At 48.1% G+C, this 20088-nt stretch overlaps 1 protein-coding gene across 3 annotated transcripts in view; it reads left to right on the top strand.

The window, feature by feature from the left end:
• The window catches only part of NEU2 (neuraminidase 2), a 49453-nt gene extending 48029 nt beyond the window's left edge, over positions 1 to 1424 (top strand). For 2 of the 3 annotated variants that reach the window (XR_011256102.1, XR_011256103.1), the window contains one exon: positions 234 to 1170. The gene's annotated coding sequence lies outside the window, so the exon portion shown is untranslated. Of the gene's footprint in view, positions 1 to 233 lie in introns of all 3 variants that reach the window. The other variant, XM_069585372.1, reaches the window with a different exon arrangement.
• The last annotated feature ends 18664 nt before the right edge of the window (positions 1425 to 20088 follow it).

The raw sequence follows: 20088 nt of genomic DNA, 5'->3' as shown, positions 1-20088 counted from the left end.
ACACACACGTGCACCCATGCATGGTCGCACACATGCACCCGTGCACACACACATGCACATACACCCGTACACACACATGCACCTGTGCACACACATCTGTGCACACTCATGCACCTGTGCACATGCACCCGTGCATGCACACATGCACACACACACCCATGCACACACACATGCACGTACTCATGCAGCCGTATGCAGACACTCATGCAGTTTCCTCTCCTCTCCTCCCCCAGGGACCATGGTGACTTCCTCAAGACCACACAGCCAGCCACCTGGAGACAAGGCCAGCAGAGTAATTGGGTTTTCTGAGCCCAAACCAATGTTTGCACATCTGTTCCAAGTTGTCTCCTTCATCTCTTCCTGAACATCCAGCAAGTTCAAAGAGATTCATGTGTGTGGATTTTGGGACATGGAGTTCTGCTTGGCCCATCTCCAGAGCCTGTGTCCTTGACTCTGGGCACTGTGCTGCCTTCCCGGGCATTCCCTCCTAGCCTCACCAGAATGGGTGGAGAGGGAGCCAGATGTCAGCCCTGGTGTTCGGACTTGCCAGCCTGGTGTGCCTCAGAAAGTGGCGATTCATGCAGAGCTAGGAGGAGCTGGAGAGCTCAGAGTTCAAGGCTCCTGTGCTGCGTTGTAAGAGTTCAGGCCACACTGCCACCCGCGTCTCATCCCCACCCACGTCTCATCCCCACCATGTGCAGACAAAAGGAAAGAATCCAACATTGAAATGTGATGCTTAAATCATGCTGCTCCAAGCGGAAGTGAGAAAGCTGACTGTACTTTTGGCAAGGTGTTGCTTTTTCAAGTTCCATTTCTGTACTCTTTTTAGGGGAGGGTTTCAGAGTAATAGGTGCCAAATATTTCGAAGTACAAAGAAGCAAAAGAAAAAAGAAAACACCCATAATCCCACTAACCAGAGGCACATTTTCTTATGGGTTTTCATCTGTGAACTTTTCTTCTCTTCCCCAAAATTGAGAATATGCTGCACAATGAATCATGCTTTTTACCCCCACTTGAGGTTATATCATAAGCATTTCCTCCACACCATTTTCTTGCAAAAGATAAGACATCAAGAGATGCACCTCAAATTATTTAACTATCCCTTGAATATAAGAAATTGAAGTTACTTACATTTTTTTTCTGTTATAAATACACTGAGATGAAAACCTTTGTGAGTACCTTTTAGTCCTTATCTGCGGGTATTTCTATAAATTGAATCCCCTGAAAAGAATTACTGAGTCAAAGATGAGCAGTTGAATTTTCTTGAAATGTATAGTTTGTAAATGGAAGGCCCAGTTCCCCATTATGAGTTTCAAATGCCCTGAAATAGCTTTCTCCTTGTACACTTTAACACAGCTGAGCTCCAAGAAAAGATGATTATCATACATTTGTCCTTTAGTTCATAAATCATGGTTCCTGCTTTCTCTCTGATGTGGTTTCTAACCTGGTTAAAGACCAGAGGTGGACACCGGTGGTACAGTGGTTAAGAAAAAAGGTCTGCTTGCAACACAGAAGACGCAGGAGACCTGGTCTGCTTGCGATACAGAAGACGTGGGAGACCTGGGCTTGATCCCTGGGTGGGGAAGATAGATCCCCTGGAGTAGGAAATGGCAACCCAGCCAGTATTCTTGCCTGGAAAATCCCACGGACAGAGGAGCATGGCAGGCTACAGTCCATGGGGTCGCAAAGAGTCAGACACGACCGAGGGAGCACTTAATACATCTAGAATCTTGTGGCTCAGCTGGTAAAGAATCCACTTGCAATGCGGGAGACCTGGGTTTGATCCTTGGGTGGGGAAGATCCCCTGGAGAAGGGAAAGGCTACCCACTCCAGTATTTCAGCCTGCAAAATTCCATGGACTGTACAGTCCATGGGGTGGCAAAGAGTTGTACATGACTGAGTCACTTTCACTTTTCTAGAATCAAAAAGTCAAAAGAACCCTGAATATTACCTGTTCGAACTTTGCTTACAATCTGACAAAATTAGAACAGAGATGTGGGGAGATGAGTGACTGCTCAGAGTGGCGCAGTCCAGGCCTGGACTGTGCCAGGCCCCTGCAGGTACCCCCACCTTCACTCCTGCCCTGGACCAGAAGTTCAAGAGTCCCAGCGAGAAAACGTGGCCTCCTGGCCATGGTCACCTTCTTTCCTTTTCCTCCATTCCATCAGACCCTCTCTTCCACCCAAGGAGGCTCGGGTCAGAGGGCGCTCAGCTAACCCTTGTCATCTGACTCACATTCCATCCACGTGTGGAGCACTTTCCTTCTCTCTAGGCCTTTCAGAGTGACATTCTGAGTGTGGTTTTATAACTTCAGGGCCACCGATTTTCAGTGAGAACCCAACTTTCAGTGAGCTAAATGCTTTGCTTTTTTCTTTGATCCATCAAGATGATCATTGTGCATATTCATTGTGTGCTAAGCACTGAGCTGAGGGTATAAAACAAAAGTGAACGTCTACTGGGGATTTCCCTGGTCGTTAAGCCTTTGCCTTCCAATGCAGGGGATGCGGCTTCAAATCCTGGTCAGGGAGCTCAGAGCCCACATGACTTGAGGCTAAAAAACCAAAACATAAAACAGAAGTGATACTGTAACAAATTCAATAAAGGCTTTATAACGGTACACCTCAAAAAAGTCTTTACAAAAGTGAATGCCTGTTGAGGCCTGACTGTGCAGCAGGCATCATCCCAGGCCCTTTGCAGGCATTCACTCATTCAGTCCTTCCAACCACACTATTGGGCAGGTCACTATTATCACCCCCACTTTACGGAGGAAGAAACTGAGGCAGAGCAGAACTAAGCCTCTTAACCATGATTTTATTACAAGCCGGGAAGAGGCCGAGCCAGGAGGTCAGATCTCTTAGTCTGCCCTTTTCCTGCCTGACTGGGGAGGAGTGAGGTGGTGGGCATGTCACAGAACAGCATAGGGTGGGAACTTCAGGGCGGCAGAGGCCTTGTGCCCGAGGGTCTGGGGCAGCATCTGGGCACAGGGCAGACTCTCAGTCAATGTCTGTTAAGTGAAAGACGAAGGGATGAATGGACACATGCGAGGATCCGATGTGGTCACAGCAGAGCTGGAGTGAGTGTGGGAGAGGGTCAAAAAGACCAGTAAAGGAGGGCGAGGTGTGGACCTTGAAGGGCTTGCTATAAGCTGTCAGGGAGCTTGAGTTCCATCCAACGTTAGAGGATCAGTGTAGGTCATGCTAGTAGTATAAAGAACCCGCCTCCCAGTGCAGGAGACATAAGAGATCGAGTTCGATCCCTGGGTCTGAAAGATCCCCTGGAGGAGGGCATGGCAGCCCACTCCAGTATTCTTGCCTGGAGGATCCCATGGACAGAGAAGCCTGGCGGACTGCAGTCCCTGTGTTTGCACAGAGTTAGACACGACTGAAGCGACTCAGCACACACGATCAGGGAATTTCACCTGGAGGAAGGGCAGGCTCAGATTTGCATTTTAGAGAGCCCTGGGAGACATCTGGAGGACAGAGCGAGAGGTGAGGGTGGGCTGGTAAGGAGCCTGAAGGAAGATGGGCTGGAGAAAGTCCTCCTGAAAATTCAGGGGACAAACCGCACAAGAGTGGAGTGAAACCAGCTGCACAGAAGGGAGTGGACCCCAGAGGGCTCCATCAGTGATCTAGCTGCTGTGGGTGGGGATGAAGATGCCAATCAGACTCCGGCTTGGGAGACTGCATAATCTAGACAGGTGATGCACGTGGAGGAGCAGGTTTATGATGCACAGATGGAAAACTCAGATGAGGTGGGGCTCACGTGTCCATTGGATATGCACGAAGGCAGCTGGAAGTGTGGGTGGGAGCCCAGGAAGGAGGTCAGGGTGGGAAGTGCAGTTTTGGAAGCTGTTAAGTGGTGTAACGCCCTGAGCGCATGGGACAGACAGAGAAAAGTTCAAGAACACAAGCTGGAGAAATGCCAGGGTATTAGAGGGTGGAGATGAGATGGGATGGTCAGAGAGGAAGATGGGAAACTGGACAGGACACCCAAAGCACTGCAAGGAGGCAGGAGAGGCCTCCAGGGTCACGTGCTGTGACAAGGACTCAGGAGCAGGAAGTCCGTAGAGATTGGATGAGAAGCTTTCAACGGGAGGTGATGAAATGTGACAGTGAGGACAAATCATTCTCCAAAGTCATCAGTCAGTCAGTCAGTTCAGTCGCTCATTCGCTGCGACCCCATGGACTGCAGCACGCTGGGCTTCCCTCTCCATCACCCACTCCCGGAGCCTACTCAAACATGTCCATCGCATCGGTGATGCCATCCAACCATCTCATCCTCTGTCATCCCCTTCTCCTCCTGCCTTCAATCTTTTCCAGCATCAGGGCCTTTTCAAATGAGTCGGTTCTTTGCATCAGGCAGGTGGCCAAAGTCATCAGGTAATGGGAAAAAGATAGAGCAGGCAAGGAGGAGGCAAGTGGGTGCCTGGTTCTCGGTCATGGCTGCCCATGGGCCAAGCCAGAGGATGTGTGCATCCCAGCAGAGACATGTCTATTTGATTGGCCTGGGATGGAGCCTTTCAAATACACAGTCAAGGCTGAGAACCACTAGCAGGGAAGAGTGCTGTGGTTTTTTAAAGATGGAAAAACACTGAACTAGCTTATGGGGGAGGGGGAGGAGTAAGATTGGGGGAGAGGAGAATATCCAGGAGGGTCAGGGTGGCTTGGGAGCTGTCCCAGCAGGTAACAAGGGAACCCTGGAAAGATACAAGAGGACCATGGGGCTAGAGGCTGACATGGATGCATTCGTGAGTGGTCTGGGAGACCCAGACAGGAAAGTGAGGGTTTTTTGTTTGTTTGTTTGTTTGTTTTTTAAATGAGCTTCTCTGAAGAGTGTGGAAAGGTGAAATAGGAAAGCAAGATGAACCAGAAAAGTACAGGTTTTGGGAGGCCAGCCAATAAGGAAGGCAGAACTGATGTCTGGAAAACACTGGCCACCATGCTGGTTGGAGCTGTGGGTTTGTTCGGTGCCAAGCTTCCTGGTAGGGGGACTTCTCTGATGAGGGTCAGTAACCCCGACAGGAGGTAGTCTGGCTGGAGGTTTTCAGGGAGGTATGGTAGGATGAGGGGACTGAAAGCCCCAAGGAGAGGAGTCTAGGGTGTGGATGCTGTGTGTGGTAGGGGCTGAGTGTGTGGATGTGGGGAGGGGAAAAGGCAGAGTTGGGGCAAAGATTGGGGCTTACGAGAGATGGAAGGGAAGGAGAACTAGGTCTGAGGGGTGGAGCTAGGTCTAGAGGTCAAGTTTTGGGGTGCAAACAAACATTTCAAGGATAGCAGCTACAATGGGCAGTTCAGTCAGTTCAGTCGCTCAGTCATGTCCGACTCTTTGTGACCCCATGAATCGCAGCCCGCCAGGCCTCCCTCCATCACCAACTCCCGGAGCTCACCCAAACCCATATCCATTGAGTCAGTGAAGCCATCCAACCATCTCATCCTCTGTTGTCCCCTTCTCCTCCTGCCCTCAATCTTTCCCAGCATCAGGGTCTTTTCACATGAGTCAGCTCTTCGCATCAGGTGGCCAAAGTATTGGAGTTTCACCTTCAACATCAGTCTTTCCAATGAACACCCAGGACTGATCTCCTTAGGTTGGATCTCCTTGCAGTCCAAGGGACTCTCAAGAGTCTTCTCCAACACCACAGTTCAAAAGCATCAATTCTTTGGCGCTCAGCTTTCTTTATAGTCCAACTCTCATATCCATACATGACTACTGGAAAAACCACAGCCTTGACTAGACAGACCTTTGTTGACAAAGTAATGTCTCTGCTTTTTAATATGCTATCTAGGTTGGTCATAACTTTCCTTCCAAGGAGTAAGTGTCTTTTAATTTCATGGCTGCAATCACCATGGGCAGTGATCTTGGAGCCCAGAAAAATAAAGTCAGCCACTGTTTCCACTGTTTCCCCATCTATTTCCCATGAAGTGATGGGACCTGATGCCATGATCTTCGTTTTCTGAATGTTGAGCTTTAAGCCAACTTTTTCACTCTCCTCCTTCACTTTCATCAAGAGGCTCTTCACTTTCTGCCATAAGGGTGATGTCACCTGCATATCTGAGGTTATTGATATTTCTCCCGGCAATCTTGATTCCAGCTTGTGCTTCTTCCAGCCCAGGGTTTCTCATGATGTACTCTGCTGCTGCTGCTAAGTCACTTCAGTTGTGTCTGACTCTGTGCGACCCCATAGATGGCTGCCCACCAGGCTCCTCTGTCCCTGGGATTCTCCAGGCAAGAATATTGGAATGGGTTGCCATTTCCTTCTCCAATGCATTCATGCATGCTAAGTCACTTCAGTCAATGTACTCTGCATATAAGTTAAATAAGCAGGGTGACAATATACAGCCTTGACGTACTCCTTTCCCGATTTGGAACCAGTCTGTTGTTCCATGTCCAGTTCTAACTGTTGCTTCCTGACCTGCATACAGGTTTCTCAAGAGGCAGGTCAGGTGGTCTGGTATTCCCATCTCCTTCAGAATTTTCCAGAGTTTATTGTGATCCACACAGTCAAAGGCTTTGGCATAGTCAATAAAGCAGAAATAGATGTTTTTCTGGAACTCTCTTGCTTTTTCCATGATCCAGCGGATGTTGGCAATTTGATCTCTGTTTCCTCTGCCTTTTTTAAAACCAGCTTGAACATCTGGAAGTTCATGGTTCACGTATTGCTGAAGCCTGGCTTGGAGAATTTTGAGCATTACTTTACTAGCGTGCGAGATGAGTGTAATTGTGTGGTAGTCTGAGCATTCTTTGGCATTGCCTTTATTAGGGATTGGAATGAAAACTGACCTTTTCCAGTCTTGTGGCCACCGCTGAGTTTTCCAAATTTGTTGGCACATTGAGTGCAGCACTTTCATAGCATCATCTTTCAGGATTTGAAACAGCTCAACTGGAATTTCATCACCTCCACTAGCTTTGTTCATAGTGATGCTTCCTAAGGCCCACTTGACTTCACATTCCAGGATGTCTGCTTATACATCAGCTATACCTCAATTTAAAATTTTTTTAATTAAAAAAAAAAGACTAAATGAGTCCATAAGGATGGGGTCCTAATCCTATTGGGTTGGTGACCTTATAAGAGGAAGAGAGATACCTCTGTGTGTGTGTGTGTGTGTGTGTGTGTGTCTGTCTGTCCATCTGCCTATCTGTCTCTGTCTCGCTATATATATACAGGTACTGAAGGGAAGCCAAGTGAGGACGCAGTGAGAAGCAGCCATCTGTATCATGATCTCAGGCTTCCAGCCTCCAGAACTGTGAGAAAGTATTGACAAACGTCTAGTGTTGAAGGCCTCTAGGCTCTGATGTTTCGTTACGGCAGCTTGTGCTATGATACCGTCCACCCGGCACTCTGGGCTGGATCCTGCAGCCCTGAGGGATCAATAAGACAAACGTGGCTTCTTGAGGAGGTGATAATTAAGGAGGGGACTCCCTGAGTCAGGAAGATTCCCTTGGAGCAGGAAATGGAAGCCCACTCTAGTATCGTCGCCTGGAGGACTCCATGGACAGAGGAGCCTCGCAGGCTATGGTCCATAGGATCGCAGAGAGTTGGGCACAACTGAAGTGACTCAGCTCAGCACACAAGAGAGGTGCACACAAAACAGTGCAGGTGTGAGTCGTGATAAGAAGCGCTCTGGGGAAGAGCAGTCAAAGGCTGCGGTCTCGGGCTCCAAGAGAAGCGATGCTATTTAGCACAAGTGTCAGGAAAAAGCCTGTGCTTCCAGCAGCCTGGGAGTCTGGAGCATCAGGGAAAAAAAGGTGCCGTGGGGGGATGGTGGGAAAGGGGGCAGAGGGGCAATCCAGAGAGGACTTCCAGGCAGTTCTGGGAGCCTATTGATGGACAGGGATATAGTCAGGACACTCAGGGTTTCCTGAGACCCTGGGCAACCACACAGGAGGAGGAAGTGCATTTGAGGACACTGGGCAGAAGATTCTGATGGGAATAACGCTGGAATCTACCGGGTGTTTGGGTTTTGGCGCATCAGCTAAGAGAACTGTTGGCTGCCAGGGCCGAGAGGCAGAGGAACAGAACAGGAAGCTGGAAAGGGGCTGGCACGTAATCCCCACGGCCGTGGGCAGAAGACGCATTTAAGGGAGGACACGGCAACAGGCTTTGCCAAGGGAGAGTGATCACGACTCAGGCTTTGGAAGTGCCCGGTGCCAGGACAGAGGGTGCGGTGGCAAAGGGGCCCGGGGTGGCACGGCTGCCCGAGGACAGGTCAGTGGCAGTCGGGTGGCCAGGTGGGCCGGGCAGGTGTACCCAAGTCTGAGGGTTAGAGTTACTGTCTCCAGAGTTTGGCAAATCTGACCCTAGGAGTCAGGGAGCCTGCGGAGGGTGGCAGTTGTCCTGGCAACTCAGTTACCTTGGGCACTGACTGCCTGGCTTTACACACTCGGTGTGGGCTTCATACAAGGAAGGTGCCTGCAAAGGAAAGTAAAGATGGAGTCGGTATCACTAAAACGGAGCCAGGACGATCTCCTGGTGGCCTAGTGCTGAGGATTCCAGGCTTTCACTGCTGTGGCTGGGGAACTTTGTAATCATCTTGATCCTGTTCCTCTCTTACCTTTTTCTTCACTTGACTCGACATGTAATTCTGAGCTACTGAAACAGAAACTTGATGGGACTCTTCTTCCAGTATTTTCCCTGTCAACTATTCTATATGTATTATACCCTGGATATCTAGAAAACTGATAGCAGAAAGGATTTTTTAAAAATAAGAGGGTAGGGGTACTCTTTCTGCCCCCTTCTGATGCCTATGTCAGAAGCTTTCCCTATCTCCTTTATACTTTAATAAAACTTTATTACACAAAAGCTCTGAGCAATCAAGCCTCACCTCTGGCCCCGGATTGAATTCTTCTCCTCCGAGGGCCAAGAATCCCGGCGTCATGATTCAACAACAACCTTTCATCTTGGGGGCTCGTCTGGGATCCTTCAGGACAAGGCTAAGGAGGTTATAAAGATTCTCTTCATCAGTGGAAGGCTTCCCGTGGTGGACATCTCCACTTCAAGGAAAGGACTTTCTCCAAGTCTGTGAATACCTTCAACAATCACATGCAATGCCTCTTCTTCATCTGATGACATCTACCAACCCTAAAATGGACTGGTACAACACGTTGCATTTTAACTATGGACATAATGTGACTTTTAATTTTGATTTTACCTTGTTTTAATGACTATGTTGCCTTACATCTGTATTGTATAACTGGATTTGTTTCTAGCCGCATGAAAGCTTTTAAGTTACAAATGGTTGCTCAAACTCCTGTTACTGCTACACCTTCCTCCAACTACTATTTGGGGCCCCTGGATCAGATATCCTCAATATGAGGATTAGGAGAATATGTTGCCTCGCCAATTTAGGGACAATGCCCCTTCTCAGCTCGAAAGCAGTTATGGAACAAGAACGACGCCCCTTTTCCCTAGGCAACATAATTCTCCTAAAAGAAAAGGGGGGAATGACAGAGTCATTTCCTAGGCAGGTTGATAAAAAGTCTAGGGGTCCCCAAGGAGAGAGGGGTCTGGAATTCTCAAGGAGGAAGAAAGGACAAACTTTTTTTATCTTAAAAGGTAAATTATGGGAGTAGGTCTGGTGAGGTCTTTACAACCTCCAGACATTCTTTGGATTCATTGGAGAGCATATAACTTCATTGCTAACACTAACAAGCGGGTACCCCCTTCTGATGCCTATGTCAGAAGATTTCCCTATCTCCTTTATACTTTAATAAAACTTTATTACACAAAAGCTCTGAGCAATCAAGCCTCGTCTCTGGCCCTGGATTGAATTCTTCTCCTCCGGAGGCCAAGAATCCCGGCATCGTGATTCAACAACAACCTTTCATTAGTATATAGAAATGCAAGTGATTTCTGTGTATTGATTTTGTATCCTGCAACTTTGCTAAATTCACTGACTAGCTCTAGTATTTTTCTGATACTATCTTTAGGGTTTTCTATGTACAATATCATGTTATCTGCAAACAATGAGAGCTCTACTTCTTTTCTGATCTGGATTCCTTTTCTTTCTTTTTCTTCGATGACTGCTCTAGCTAGCACTTCCAGAACTATGTTGAATAATAATGGTGAAAGTGGACACCTTGTCTTGTTCCTGATCTTAGGGTTAATGCTTTCAGTTTTTCCCCATTGAGAATAATGTTGGCTATAGGCTTATCATATATGGTCTTTACTATGTTGAGGCAGGGTACTTCTATGCCCATTTTTTGAAGAGTTTTAGTCATAAATAGGTGCTGAATTTTGTCAAAAGCTTTTTCTGCATCTATTGAGATGATCATATGGTTTCTATCTTTCAATTTGTTAATATGGTGTATCACACTGATTGATTTGCATATATTGAGGAATCCTTGCATTCCTGGAATAAACCCAACTTGATCATGGTGAAAAAAAAAAAAATAAGAGGGTAAAAGTCACATAAAAATCCTACTGCAGGGAACTCCCTGGCAGTCCAGTGGTTAGGGCTCAGGCCGTCTCAGCTGTGGTCCAGGTTCAACCTCTGGTCAGGGAATTGAGATCCTGCAAGCTGGATGGCACAGTTAGTAAAATAAAATGGAAAGTGGTGCCAGGGGCCAACAGTTCAGTCGCTCAGTTGTGTCTGACTCTTTGTGGCCCCATGGACTGCAGCACGACAGGCTTCCCTGTCCATCACCAACTCCCAGAGCTTACTCAAACTCATGTCCATCAAGTTGGTGATGCCATCCAACCATCTCATCCTGTGTCATCCCCTTCTCCTCCTGCCCTCAATCTTTCCCAGCATCAGGGTCTTTTCCAATGAGTTGGCTCTTCCCATCAGGTGGCCAAAGTATTGGTGCTTCAGCTTCAGCATCCATCCTTCCAATAAATTTTCAGGGTTGATTTCCTTTAGGATGACTGGTTGGATCTCTTTGCAGTCCAAGGGAGTCTCGAGAGTCTTCTCCAACACCACCGTTCAAAAGCATCCGTTCTTTGGTGCTCAGTCTTCTTTAGAGTCCAACTCTCACATCCATACATGACTACTGAAAAAACCATAGCTTTGACTAGATGAACCTTTGTTGGCAAAGTAATGCCTCTGCTTTTTAATATGCTGTCTAGGTTGGTCAGAGCTTTTATCCGAAGAGCAAGTGTCTTTTAATTTCATGGCTGCAGTCACCATCTGCAGTGATTTTGAACCCCTCCGCCAAAGTCTCTCACTGTTTCCATTGCTTCCCCATCTATTATTTGTCATGAAGTGATGGGACTGGATGCCATGATCTTAGTTTTCTGAATATTGAATTTTAAGTCAACTTTTTCACTCTCGTCTTTCACTTTTATCAAGATGCTCTTTAGTTCTTTGCTTTCTGCCATAAGAGTGGTGTCATCTGCATATCTGAGGTTATTGATATTTTGCCTGGCAATCTTGATTCCAACTTGTGCTTCATCCAGCCAAGCATTTCACATGATGTACTCTACATATAAGTTAAATAAGCAGGGTAACAATACACAGACTTGATGTAGTCCTTTCCCTATTTGGAACCAATCTGCGGTTCCATGTCCAGTTCTAACTATTGCTTCTTAACCTACAAAGTCAGGTCAGGTGGTCTGGTATTCCCATCTCTTTAAGAATTTCCCACACTTTGTTATGATCCACACTGTCAAAGACTTTGGCATAGTCAATAAAGCAGAAGTAGATGGTTTTTTTTTTTTGGAGCTCTCTTGCTTTTTCTGTGATCCAGTGGATGTTGGCAATTTGATCTCTGGTTCCTCTGCCTTTTCTAAAACCAGCTTCAACATCTGGCAGTTTACAGTTCACGTACTGTTGGAGCCTGGCTTGGAGAATTTTGAGCATTACTTTGCTATCGTGTGAGATGAGTGCAATTACATCTCAGTCTGGATGGAATCTGATCTTTTGACCTGATGAAATCATTCAGAACATCTGCAGAAACTCAAGCTACTTACTGGTGTGTGTGTGTGTGTGTGTGTGTGTGTGTGTGTGTGTGTGTGTGACTCCATGGACTGTAGTCCAACAGGTCCTCTGTCCATGGGATTCTCCAGGCAAGAATACTGGAGTGGGTTGCCAATTCCTTCTCCAAGGGATCTTCCCGACCCAGGAATCAGACCCGCAGCTCCTACATCGACACGCAGCTTCTTTACCGCTGAGCCACTGGGTAATACTTACTGGCCCCTTTCCCTAAAGTTGCTTTTAAGATCAGGGTGTGTATTTTGCCGATACCTGACTGCACAGAGACCAAAGATGAATGGCCAGTGTGCAGGCTGTCATGTCGTTTGTGACAGCAAATGTTGTTAACAGTCTAAGTACCTGTCAACAGGCGACTGGTCCCATGCACTGGCTAGGCTATAGGAATAGTATGCTGGCTTTAAAAGGAACAGTATGGCAGATACAAAGAAAAGGCTCCATGAAATGTTCAGAAACATCACTACGTGAAAACACAAGGTGTACAACAGGGTAAAAAAGAAAAGAGCTACAAAAATATGCTTGCGTATGTGCAGAAAGTTTTGCAAGAATACATAACATGCTGGCCCTGGGCCAGTGGGGGGGCTCCCCTGGTGGCTTAGATAGTAAAGAATCCACCTGTAATGCAGGAGACCACCTGCAGTGCAGGTAGACGCGGGTTCGATCCCTGGATCAGCAAGATCCCCTGGAGAAGGGAATGGCCACCCGCTCCAGCATTCTTGCCTAGAGAATCCCAAGGACAGAGGAGACTAGTGGACTACAGTTCATGGGGTCACACAGAGTCGGACACGACTGAGCGACTTATACTATACACGCTGCGACAGTGGGTGGAGTATGTGGGCAGGTCTGCCACGGCAGGAAAACTTGTTTTGCATCCTGCTGGCTGACTTTTTACTCTGTGGATGCATTACTTTTCAGTTAAAGAAAAAACGTCCGTCTCTTCCTCACGAATCCCGAGGGAGGAGAGCTGGGGGAGGCGTCACCTGCAACGCCACCAGCCATCCACATAAAGCCAAGCTGCCCCGTGGGACTTCACACACACCGTCCAGAACCAGCGCTGTCATTTTGATTTACTTAATCTTTATTCTCATAAAAGTAGTATGTGGTTACAAAGGATAAAGTGGAAGGAAGATTTGCCACCCAAATCCGCGGTCTTCGTATTTGGTGATTTCTCAAGATAAAGCTTTTTCCATAGCTGGAATCAGCATCTCCAGTTTCCTGAGTTTTGTTCATTTGTTTTTCTCTTGTTTTCTTTTTACTTAACATTGTATTATGAATATTTTCCGGTGTCCTTAACGATCTTGGTGAAGGACTCTCATTGTTTTCGTGGCTGTGAGTGTCCGTCACCCAATTCTCCCCAAAATCGAGCTGCATTCTTCCCGGTGGCAGTTCAAGTCCATTTGATTTTCTGGCCCGTTTCATCTTCAGCGGAAGGGGAGAGTGGCCCACTGCCAGGCCTGTGGTACTCCCGGGACATCCTGGAGCAGAGTTCATGGACTCCGTGAGCCCTTGGACCCCTGGGGAAATTGCGTCCCTTCCTGCTGACCTCGTTAGTACAGGAAACTGTGAGCGGAGACTCTTGGAAAGTGACAAGCTGGGCCGCAGGTCACACACGACTCCCGGGCGGAGGGCGGAGTTCGAGGCTCCCCCTGGTGGCAGGGAATGACAAGGCTCAGAATCTGACCCCTTCAGGTTATTTCCAGAAATGACCAGGGTCTTTCAAACCAAGGTTGATAAACCAACAGGGAGCGTCACTGACGCCATCTGCCAACTGGAGCGCCACCCCCACCCCCCGTCCCTGCTCTGGCCCTCCAGACAGCAGTCAAGAGACTGCTGGCCAGGTTGACAGCACCCACCTCGCCAGGTACCTTACCTAACTCCACAGACCCCAGACATTTATGACAGAGTGAGGTTTGTGGCCCTGGCCTCCTCCTCTGTGTGTAACTCAGGGCCTGGTTTGTGAGGGGATGGGGTGGTGGGGGTGGGGTGAAGGTGGGGGGCTGGGCGGTGCTGTGAGCCAGGTGTCATCCTCCCGCTCTTCAGGAGGCCTGAGGCTTAGGGGCCTGGGAGAAGCCCAGCCAAGCGTTCTGAGGCCTGCTGGACCCAAAGGGAAGCCAGTTGGTGTCTTCAGGGGCCTGGGGAGAGGATGTGGAAAGGTCCCCTCAAAGATGCCAGCCGCAGAAGTGGAGGAGTCAGCAGGCGGGGAGCTGGGGGTCCGACAGACCCCCAGAGCAAGCGGGGAGGGGAGCTGGGAGAGAGAGGGCTGAGCGGGGAGGAAGACTTCCTTCCCAGCAGAGGGTCAAGTGTATGATCCCTCCGTAACAGTCGTCTCTGGCCTTCGATTTGAGGGGGAGGTTGGAGAAGGAAATGGAAACCCACTCCGGTATCTTTGCCTGAAAAAAATCCCCTGAACAGAAGAGCCTGGAAAGTTGCAGTCCCCGGGGTCGCCAAGAGTTGGACACGACTGAGTGATGAAACCAGCAAACAAGCATGGGGGAGGTGAGTTAATCAGGACAGAGGAGGGCATAACTCCTTCCCGAGGGGGGCTGACCCCCTTGACCTGGACCCCTGGCACCGAGAGGCTCGGGCCTCCTGGTCCTACCTGGTTCTCTGGGAGTGGCCACTCCACCCCCTTCTACAACCCCAAGATGCCTTTGTATCATGTCTGCTGCTGCTGCTGCTGCTGCCAAGTCACTTCAGTCGTGTCTGACTCTGTGCGACCCCATAGATGGCAGGTCTGGGGTGAGGGAAATTCACTCCTGACTACACCAGCTGAGTGACCAGCTTTCAAACTTCAAAGTCAAGTATTTCCTTCTGTATTTCCAGAGAAACAATGCCAGTTCAATGCGGGTACACAGAGATTTATTTTCAGGAATTGGCTCACATGATTGCAGAGGCTGGCAAGCCCCAGATCTGCAGAGTGGGGCTGCAGGCTGGGGACTCAGGGAGGAGCTGAGGCTGTGGTTTGAGTCGAAAGGTGGTTTGCTCACTGAATTCCCTCTTCTTTGGGGAACCTCCGTCTTTTTCTATTAGGGCCCTCCACTGATTGAATGAGGCCCACCCGTGCTATGGAGAGCAATCGACTCAGAGTCTACTGATTCAAATGCTAATCACTTCTATGAATATCTTCACAGAGACATCTAGAATAATGTTTGACCAAATATCTGGGTGCCTTGGCCCAGACACATTGACACATAAAACTATCTCAGCTCCCTTTGTTCTTGGTGACTCAGTAACCACTTTCACTCCCCCACTTCCTTCCCATAAGACTATGGTTGACACCAATTCTGCCAAGGCTGGTGGGGACTGAGGAGCCCTGGGGTACCATAAAGAGCTTCAGTGAACAGAGGAGGAAAGGGAAACACGGTGATTAATACTTAGAAATATTGTCCACCATGTGTGAGGTGACCTACATCTCTACCTCCTCCTCCCCACCCCTCATCCTGACACCTGGGACTCTGTAATCCCTCTCCTCATCTGACCCCTTCTCAGGCCTTGAAACCCACTCTGCTTCCTGTCCATGGTGGAAAGACTCCTGGACAAGTAGCGTCATGGTCCCACGGGGTCATCGCACCTCTCTCTTGGCTCCCGTCTCTGCCACTTGCCACCTCCGGAAATTTCAGAAGCAGAGTCCCTCCTATGCCTTGGCACCTGCCATGGAAGTTCGTTCCTTCAACACTGAAGTTTTGTCTGTTTTTTCCAGAACTTCTAGAGATGGCTCTACTCAGACGCTCTGTCCACCTTTAATTGAGTCGTTTGGCTTTTGGACGTTGAGCTGTATGAGTGCTTTGCATATTTTGGACGTTAACTCCTTGTAGGATATATCATTTGCAAATATCTTCTCTCATTCAGTAGGTGGCCTTTTCATGTTGTTGATAGCTTCCTTCATTATGCAAATGCTTCTTAGTTTGATGTAGTCTCATTTGTTTATTTTTGGTTTTGTTTCCCTTGCCTGAGGATATAGTGCCAAAAAGTATTACAGGTACTGATGTCAGATGGCATCGTGCCTACATTTTCTTCCAGGAGTTTAATGGTTTCAGGTCTTATGTTTAAGTCTTTAACCCAGCAAACGGTTTTTTTTTTTTGTTGTTGTGCATGATGTGAGAGAATAGTCCAGTTTTATTCTTTTGCACGTAGCTACCATTCACTGAAGAGGCTGTCTTTCTTCACTGTGAATACTTTGTGCCCCTTGCTTCTGGCCTACACAGTTTCTGCTGAAAAGTCTGCTGACTGTCTAACGGGAGTTCCCTTGTATCTAAATCGTTGCCTTTCTCTTGCTGCTTTTAAAATCATCTCTTTATCTTTCATCTTTTCCATTTAATTATGATGCATCTTAGCATGGATTTCTTCAGGTCCATCTTATTAGGGACTCCGGGTACTTCCTGAACCTGTTTCCTTCCCCAGGTTAGGGCTGTTTTCAGCTGTTATATTTTCAAATATGTCCTCTGACTTTTTCTCTCTTCTTCTCCTGAGGCTCTTATAGTGCAGCTGTTATTATGCTTGATGTTGTCCCAGAGGTCTCTTAAACTATCTTCATTTTTTTAATTTTTTAAAAAATTTATTTGATGAATGTATTTGACTATACTGGTCTTAGTTGTGGCATATGGGATCTTAGTTCCGTGACCAGGGATCAAACCCAATGCCGCCTGCATTGGGAGCGTGGACCTTAGCCGCTGGACCACCAGGGAAGTCCCAAACTATCTTTTTCTGTCTTCCGTTCAGCTTGGGTGATTTCCAGTACTTCATCTTTCGGATCACTGATCTGTTCCTCTGTCCCATTTAATATACTGCTGACCCTTCTTAGTGTGTTTTTGTTTCAGCTATTGCGTTCTAACTCCACTGAAATTCTGTGTTCATCCGCTCCTCTCACATCTTTATGATTGTTACCTTCTATGATCTTTACCTTGAACCTGTTATGGAATAGTGTTTATATCCCCTCCATTTAGTTCTTTTTCTAAGGTTATATCTTGTTCCTTCATTTGGCACTTACTCCTCTGTCTCCTTATTTTCCCCAATTTTCTGTGTATATTTCTGTGTATTGGGTAGGTTGGTTACCTTTCCCAAACTTGGAGAAGTGGCTGAAGTGGCTTTACATAGGAGATGTCCTGTGGGGCCCAACAGAGAACTCTCTTTTGGTCACCAGAGCTTTATGCTCTAGGAGTGGCCCCATACGGCGTGTGTGCCCTTCTGTTGTAGTAAGGCCAGGTACTGAGGCCACGCTGGTGGATGAGGCTGGACGCCAGCCCAGGTGACTGCAAGGCCATGCCTCATGCCGTCATGTGGGCCCACTGGAGGACAGGGCAGGCTCATTCCATGGTTGGCTGTGCAGCCCGGAGGGGACTGGGGCTGCTGCTGGCCCTCTCACGAGTGGGGTTGGGTTCTTGCATGGTGGTCTGTGTGGCCCAGGGCAGGGTTAGCTGGGGCCTGGTGCTAGCTCACTGGTGGGTGGGTGGGTCCCCAACAGTGATGCGCTAGAGGGAAGACTCCAAAATGGACACTGCCTGTGTCCCTGTCCCCAAGAGGAGCCCCAGTTTACTGCACCCTCTCTGGGAGCCTCTTCAAGGTCAGCAAATATGTCTGATCTAGCAGGGTCCTTTCAAACTGCCACCTCTGCACTGGGTCTCGGAATATGTAAGATGTTATTGTTGCCTCATCTTATGTGTGTCTCTTAAGAGCAGAGTCTCTGGTTCCTAGAGCCCTCTGGCTGTCCTGAACATAAGCCCTGCTTGGCTTTCAAAACCAGACATGTTGGAGGCTCGTCACCCCAGTGCAGGACCCTTGGGATGGGGAGACTGATGTAAGGATCAGACCCCTCACTCCCCGGGGAGGATCCCTGTGGTTGTGATAGTCATCCCATTTGGGGGTTGCCGACCTGGGGGGTGTGGATCTCAACTCTGCTGCGTCTCTACCGTTCCTGCTCATCTCATCGTGGTCCCTTCTTTGCATCTTCAGCTGTGGGAAATCTGTCCTGCTACTCTTTAGATAGTTTCTCTGTAAGAAGGTGTAATTTTGGTGTGACCATGGGTGGAGGTGGGCTCAGGGTTCATGGGTGGAGGGAGGGAGGGGTGGGGTGAGGGAGGGGAGAAGGGAGGGAGGGAGGGGGAGGAAGGAAGGGAAGGGGAGAGAGATGATGAGAAAGGGAAGGAGAAAGAAAGGGACAGGGACACACACAGAGTGTTAGAGAGAGACAGAGGCAGAGGCTTCCTACTCTGCCATCTTGCCTCCTTTCTTGTTAGCATTTTTTGGCATGCTCTAGGTAAGATCTGTGGGTACCAAGCAGCCAAAGGAACAACCTCAGGAGGGGATCCCTGGAAGCCGCTATTCACAGGCGGCACAATGGATGAAGCAGTGCCACGAGTAGTGACATGAAGGAACAGGGTTAGAAAATGCAGAGGCAGGAGACTGATGTCTCGGAATGAACAGGTTCTGAATGCCACCAGACTCTGGATAATAGCAGCCCTGCTCCCCTCCTCCTGCTGGATGGGATATAAAATCAGATGTACTTGACAATATAAAACAGCACCTGAGCAGGAAGAGAAAGACATCACAAAGACTCTTCTAGGTTGCTGATTGGACACAGAACATACATAATTATCTCCTCTCTGTCCATTATTCTAAACTGTCATTGAGAAATCCCTACCTTTCATGGCTCCCTGAATTTCAAAAGACAAGTTTTAATGAAATTGTTTATATGTAGACAGAGGCCCTGCAGAAGAAAATATTTACTGAGACCCCATTCACCATAAGGGCATTTCCGATCTAGAAGCTGGGGTTTTCTGAACATCAGGGGCAGAAGGGCTGGGGGACAAGGAAGCTGACAGTATCAGACGGTTTAGGCAATTGGGTTGGGAAGCAAGTGAAGATGGGATGTGTGGAGTCCTGCCCCAAGGCCACAGAAGCGGAGCCCAGAACCAAGATCCGCTCCAAAAATTGACTGAGTCCCTTTGCCAACGTTGCCAAAAGCCCCCCGATCATCACCAGCAGGCTTTCTGACTCCAAATTAGGCAAAAACACCCACCTCAGTGATCACCATATAGTGCCCTAACCAATCATCTAATGCCAACCTTCCAGCAGGAATTTTCTTTGTCTCGAGGCTATAAAAATTGACTGCTAACCCACAAAAATTGTCAGCTCTCCCAGTGAACTGTCAAGAGGTTGGCCTGCTGCGCTTGTGCCCACATTGTCTCTGCTCTCTGTTCATAATAAACTCACTCCCTTCTGAAATGCTCTGTGTCTGGAAATTCTTTTCCAACCTGCCTTCAGACTGCCATGACAGGAACAGTTCAGTTCAGTTCAGTTCAGTCACTCAGTCGTGTTCAACTCTTTGTGACCCCATGGACTGCAGCACGACAGGCTTCCCTGTCCGTCACCAATTCCTGGAGCTTACTCAAACTCATGTCCATCAAGTCGGTGATGCCATTCAATCATCTCATCCTCTGTCGTCCCCTTCTCCCGCCTTCATCTTTCCCAGCATCATGGTCTTTTCCAATGAGTCGGTTCTTTGCATTGGGTGGCCAAAGATTGGAGCTTCAGCTTCAGCATAAGTCCTTCCAATAAATATTCAGGACTGATTTCCTTTAGGAGGGACTGGCTGGATCTCCTTACAATCCAAGGGACTCTCAAGAGTCTTCTCCGACACCACCGTTCAAAAGCATCAATTCTTCGGTGCTCAGCCTTCTTTATAGTCCAGCTCTCACATCCATACGTGACCACTGGAAAAACCATAGCTTTGCTAGACACACCTTTGTTGGCAAAGTAATGTCTCTCCTTTTGAATATGTTGTCTAAGTTGGTCAGAGCTTTTCTTCCAAGGAGGAAGTGTCTTTTAATTTCAAGGCTGCAGTCACCATCTGCAGTGATTTTGAACCCCTCCACCAAAAAGTCTTTCACTGTGTCCATTGTTTCCCCATCTATTTGCCATGAAGTGATGAGACCGGATGCCATGATCTTCATTTTCTGAATGTTGAGCTTTAAGCCAACTTTTTCACTCTCCTCTCTCACTTTCATCAGGAGGCTCTTTAGTTCTTCTTCACTTTCTGCCATAAGAGTGGTGTCATCTGCATATCTGAGGTTATTGATATTTCTCCCGGCAATCCTGATTCCAGTTTGTGCTTCATCCAGCATGGCATTTCACATGATGTACCCTGAATATAAGTTAAATAAGCAGG

The sequence above is a fragment of the Ovis canadensis genome, chromosome 1 (assembly GCF_042477335.2).
Source record: "Ovis canadensis isolate MfBH-ARS-UI-01 breed Bighorn chromosome 1, ARS-UI_OviCan_v2, whole genome shotgun sequence".
NCBI classification, from domain to species: Eukaryota; Metazoa; Chordata; class Mammalia; order Artiodactyla; family Bovidae; genus Ovis; species Ovis canadensis.
The sequence above is the reverse complement of the archived record's forward strand: the minus strand, read 5'-3'. Positions and strand labels throughout refer to the sequence as shown.